This window comes from Artibeus jamaicensis, unplaced genomic scaffold (genome assembly GCF_021234435.1).
Source record: "Artibeus jamaicensis isolate MK-2021 breed Jamaican fruit bat unplaced genomic scaffold, CSHL_Jam_final contig_2735, whole genome shotgun sequence".
NCBI classification, from domain to species: Eukaryota; Metazoa; Chordata; class Mammalia; order Chiroptera; family Phyllostomidae; genus Artibeus; species Artibeus jamaicensis.
Genome location: NW_026521601.1, coordinates 1 through 6,178, shown reverse-complemented (window position 1 = coordinate 6,178; position 6,178 = coordinate 1).

Genomic DNA, 6,178 nt, shown 5'->3' with positions numbered 1-6,178 from the left:
TGTGCCGCGGATGCTCCCACGCATGGGAGGGTGCCAGCCTCCCGTACCCTCAATATTCCATATATTCTGTGCCTGGTGCTCCAGCTTGGCAGTCCCCAGGGAGGCCACCCTCACCTTTCTGGTGGATTGGGTCCTACAGGGGCAGGGCCTGACCCCAGCACCGAAGGCTAGCACTCGATCAGCATTCAGGCCCGTGATTTGGGACTCGGAGTTCTTGGGTTGAGAGCAGCCCTGGAGTCAGACACCTGGGGGTGCATCCTGTCCCTGCCACGTGCCACCTACCGGACCTCAACCTTCTCCTCTGTGAAAGGGGAAAACAGTTCTGCCCCCGTCACAGTTCCATCTGAGGAGTGAATGAATTTAATACTGAGTGACAGTAGAACAATGCCTGGGGCCTAGTTCACTCCTAGTAAACGCCAGCTCTTGTCTTACCAGTATTAGCGATTTCGTTACACTCCAGGCCTGTTTCCTAGATCAGCCATTTTAGGGAAAACTCTCCCCTGGCATTGGACATACCATTACTGGGACCAACCGCTTCCCCAGGCAGCCTCCCCATCCCACTCAGCCCTCAGAGCCTGCACCCTCCGCCGGAGGGGGGCTGGGCCCGGGGAGAGTGGGCCATGGCAGGGTCCGTGGCCCCTAGGTTGCCAGGCTGCGAGCCAGACCGGGGCCTGAGAAAGGTGCACCTGGCTTCCCTGAGGCAGGCAGAGCCACTATTTATAGCACCGGGAACTCAGCTGGTTTATTTCAAGCTTCACAGATCCCCATAGGAGAGCAGGCTTCAAGCTCAGAGGGGGCCTCTAGGCCCTCCTCTCGTCTGCTTTCCTCCACTGTTTCTAGCACCTTCCGTGTCCAAGGATGGAACGCTGCAGGGTGAGGCCTTCGGTGTCTGGCTTCTCTCGCTCAGCTTTTGAGACTCATCCACATGGGTGCCTGGATGAGGAGTTCATTTCTTTAAAAACAGCAATTTGAAGAAGTGAATTTAACCAGTTCCAGTTTCTGAAGGCCAAGTGAAGAAAGGGATTTAAGGAGGAGAGTGACTGACCTTGCTGAGTGCCGCACGTGGGGTGTGGGGCCGCAGAGAAGTCGGGGTTATTGTAAGGGACAATTGGAGGACAGAGACTGGACGTTTCAGTGTCTTTATTTTCTTATTCCTCCTTTTCCAAATGTGCAGAAATACTATGGGGACTATTAAGTGAAAAATCACCACTTCTAATTAATCTTTTAAAAGGATACATTTTGGAGGCGATATAAATGCCTTAGAACTACGTGGAAGTGTGGCTACATAAATAACTTTATGGCTGCCCTGAAAACCACTGGCTGCCATAACAAAGTACTACAGGCTGGATGGCATGTCCCTCAAATCAAGGGAGTGGACCAGAAGGAAGAAAATAATGGCCAAACAGAAAAATATGAAGAAACAAGAATTCAGAAAAATGAGAAGAGACTTAGGAACCTCCAGGACATCTTTAAACGCTCCAACATCCGAATTATAGGGGTACCAGAAGGGGGAAAGGAACAGCCACCAGTGGAAAACTTATGTGAACAAATAATAAAGGAGAATTTCCCCAATTTGGCACAGGGAATAGACTTCCAGGAAATCCAAGAAGCTCAGAGAGTCCCAAAGAAGTTAGGCCCAAGAAGAAATACACCAAGGCATATCATAATTACATTAGCCAAGATTAAAATGAAGGAGAGAATCCTAGAAGCAGCAGGAGATAAGGGGACAGTCACCTACAAAGGAGTTCCCATCAGACTGTCAGCAAATTTCTCAAAAGAGACCCTACGGGCAGGAAGGGGCTGGAAAGAGGTATTCCAAGTCATGAAATCCAAAGACCTACAACCAAGATTGCTCTATCCAGGAAAACTTTCATTTAGAATGGAAGGGCAGATAAAGTGCTTCTCAGATAAGATCAAATTCAAGAAGTTCATCATCACCAAGCCCTTATTATATGAAATGTTAAAGGGACTTACCTAAGAAAAAGGAGTTAAAAAATATGAACAGTGAAAGGACAGCAAACTCACAGTTATTAAGAACCACATCTAAAACAAAAGCAAACTGAGGACAGCTAGATCAAGAGCAGAACCACAGAAATGAAGATCACATGGAGGATTAGCAACAGGGAAGTGGGAGAAGGAGAAGGGGGGAGAAGGTACACAGAGTAAGTAGCATAGACATTAGATAGAAAACAGATAGGGGGGAGGATAAGAATAGTAGGGGAAATATGGAATCTAAAGGACCTGAGACACGTGGTCATAAACTAAAGGGGGGGAATGGTGGGGAAGGGGGTGTGCAGGATGGAGGGGAATGAAGGGGGAAAATAGAACAACTGTAATGGCATAATTAGTAAAATATATTTTAAAAAAATAACCACAGAACATTCTAGTAGGTCATTAAAAGCTAAAGGGAATCACAAATACATGCCCGTGGTGACAATTTTGAAATACAGAAATCTGCCCAGATAGCTGTTCATTTTTGTGGTGATACATTTCTTCTAGATTTTTCCATGGGCTTATTAATTCTACATCTCATCGTTGTTCTGTCTATAAAATTAACATAGAGCCCTGGCTGGTGTGGCTCAGTGGATTGAGTGCCAGCCTGTGAAGCAGAGGGTCGCCAGTTTGATTTCCAGTCAGGGCACATGCCTGGGTTGCAGGCCAGGTTTCCAGTAGGGGGTGCACAAGAGGCTACCACACATTGATGTTTCTCCCTCTCTTTCTTCTTCCCTTCCCCTCTCTAAAAATAAATAAACCTTTTTTAAAAATTTACATACACACAAACTTAAAACACAAGCAGTTCCCCTTGTCTTTGAAATGCTTTGTAATATTCCCTCATCAGGCAGCCTCATAGTTGTATAACTACCCTGTACCCCAACTGGACATTTGGGCAACTCATACTGTGCACACCTAATATGCACATCACGCTTATGATTTGCCAATTACATAGACTTCCCTGACCAGCACATGTGATCTCTCCCAATAACCTTTCTTACAGGAAGAAACTGAGACTCTGAGATGTTAAGGGACTTGTTCAGGTCACAGCACTTGCTCACCCTCCCCTCCCACCCTTTCCAACCCTGTCCCAACCATTCATCCACATTGGGTACCTCTTTGCTGCCCCCTTCTGACTGCTAGCATCCTTAACATCGGTCCTACCTATGTAATCCTTTCGGTTCATATATTTGTACAACAAAAGATATACTGAGTGCGGGCTCTGTATCAAGCAAGATATAGTAATACAAGTCACTCCCCTATGGTGCTTATATTCTATTGGGGCAGACAGACAGATAGAATAGTATATTCAGTGGAGACTAGTGCCATGCAGACAAATATTGATACAACAGAGACAGGACTGTGATTTGAGAGGACAACATACAGAGTTATGGACTAAAAGGAGTGAGGGTAGAGGTCATGTAGAAATCCAAGTCAGAACAACCCGGGAGCCAGGCAGCAGTCAGTACAAAGGTCCAGGGGCCCTGGACACATTTTGAAAGTAGAGCCAACAAGATTGCTGATACAATAGGGCATGAGAAAAAGGACACTGGGGGAGGAACAAACTTTCCTCTACCCTCAGTGTTCTTCTGGCTTTTGTAATAATTAAATAGACATGAGAAATACTGGCAAAAGAAGAAAACCAAATGTAGCATGTGCGTGTGAACGCTGCATACGTGAGAGTCAGGTCCCACGAGCAGAGAATTTCAGAGCTAGAAAGGGCGATGAAGGTACGCAAGTGGTCCTGAGCTAGAGATGAGGCACTGCACCTAGGGGGCTTTAGAGAGTCACTGCAGGATGGTCAGAGCAGACATTTAGGAAATACAAGTTTGCCCTGCCCTGTAGATGGGTCAAACGCAAGTATTGGAGTTGCCTTTGGCTCAGTCAAACAATCTGCATACCATGGAGGCACATCTAGGCCAGACTCATTTTGAACCCACAGAACATAAAGATTTTGCCCTGAGCAGCTGGAAAGAGGGGGGGCAGGGTCCGAGTGGTGGGCAAGTGTGACCCCCGAAGTGGACAGGCAGGTCAGGCAGCCGGATCCGCCAATCAGTGAGGGTTCTGCTAGACACAGGCAGCTGGGAGCCATTCTATTCTGTATTGGAATTAGGGGACTAGATCACAGTGAGGATGAGTGCAGTCCGGTCAGGAGGGTTCTGAGGAGAAGCCCTGGGACCCTCTGGCATGTAGGTGTTGGGTCAAGATGAGAAGGAGAGACAGGTGGATCACCTGAAGGGCGTGGTGTCCTGGAAGCCAAGTGAGACGCTCCTGAAGGAGAGGGGTCACTGGGGTCAGGTGCTGTGCAGGGCTTAAGTACCAGAGACCTGAAACAGGACTGGGGTGATGACCTGCCCAGAGGTCCCAGGACCCCTGGTAAAGAGCAGGTTCAGGCAGGGTGGGAACATTTTGGGGCAGTGGGCCCAGGAAAGAAGAGAAATGGAACCAGCCAGGGGCAGAGAAGAGATGGAGAGGTTTTTAAAGGCAGTAATAGCAACAGCGTGATGTTAGAGAAATGAGTGATGTAGCACAGAAGGTGGGAAAAACAGCAAGAGTAGGGGTATGCCCCCAAGAGCCAGGGCAGACAGAGAGGGAGTGCTAAGAGCTTGTGCAAGAGCCCCTCGGGTGACTCCTTAGAGGGGGGCACTAGGCGTGATGAGAGCTGAGGGGTGTAGGTCCCAGTGTGGGTAAAAGACTGGAGGTGAGGGCTGGACAGATGGGAAGGGACTGAGAAGGATGCTTGATGCGGACAGTGTGGAAGGGCCGCTGCTGTTGATAACCGAAAGGTTAGATGTGGCAGGAGGGAGGAGAGGAGGTTGAGGCAGAGCGCCAGGGGCATGCAAGGCTTGTCTGCATGCACGTTGGTTCCCAGGGAACATGAGGGAGCAGTGTTGGCTTCCTGAGCTGCCGAGGTTGCTGCTGTGTGAATTCACTGCCACCTGCAGGCAGAGCCCACCCTTCTTCTCCCTCAAGAGAACCAGCTGCATCTGGGGGTCAGGGCAAGCTCCCCAGGAAGCTGGGTAAATGAGCACAACCAGCCTTTGCTGAGCCCAAGGCCTACCAGGCCCTGTGTCTTTCACACAAGACTGTGAGGTTGGTGCTATCATCATTCCCATTTTGCAGCCGAGCACACTGAGACTGGAAAAGGCTGTCACATAGCACAGGGCCAACATCATACGCGAAGGTCTGTGCTGTTCTGGGGCCTGAGCAGGGGGTGCTGGGCAGTAGAGGAGGATGGGCCAGAATCCTTAAAGGCCTTGACCCAAACCCTGGAGATTCATGACTTTTTTTTTTTTTTGCAGTCTGTTCTGATGGGATCCACTGTGCATGGTCCTATGATTACCACAGTAACGACATTTACACCCACCTTAGGTGGATTGCAGCAGGGAAACTTATGCAATGAAGCTAGGCATTGGGCTTCTGGACCCAGAGATTGGTGGAATTAGGACCTAGAGGTAGCAGCAGAGTGTGAGGAGGGAGGAGGGCAGAAGGTTCTGGAAGGATGATTGTAGTACCTGTGCCCAAGGCTTGATCTGAAGCCCTGTGAGACAACCAGCAGCACATGGGAAGTTCATGGGTCTTGAGTTGTGCTTAGAGCCGGCAGCATGGTGATGGGACAGGGCACGGTCAGGACAAAGGTGGCAGAGGAGAGCCCAGGGTACAACGACCTCCAAGGGACCTTGAAGGAGAAGAGCCTGTGAAGGAACAGAGAGAGGAAGGTGGAGCCCAAGGAAAGGAGGTGAAGGAATTTGTGAGTAAAATAAGCCAGTCTGGTGGGTCGAGCTGCTGTTTGCAAATTTTAGAAAAGCTGAGTCCTGGACAACAAAAGAGGAATCAAAGAAATAAAGAATGTTTTAGAACTGTCTTCAAATACTGGTGGCTTTGGGCCCTGGCCAGTGTGGCTCCATTGGTTAGAGTGTCACCCTGTAACTGAAAGGCTACAGCTTCAATTCTAGGTCAGGGCACATACCTGGGTTACAGGTTTGGTCCCTGGTGTGGACATGTACAGGAGGTGACCATTCGGTGCCTCTTTCTAAATTGATGTCTGTCCCTTCCCCTCTGTCCAAAAGCAATGGAGGAAATAATGTCCTCAGGTGAGGACTTTTTTTTTAAATACCTTGGAAGGTAGGGAATCCCTGTTACTGGGGGGAGGCATTGAGCTGAAGTAACTCGTCCATTCACCAAA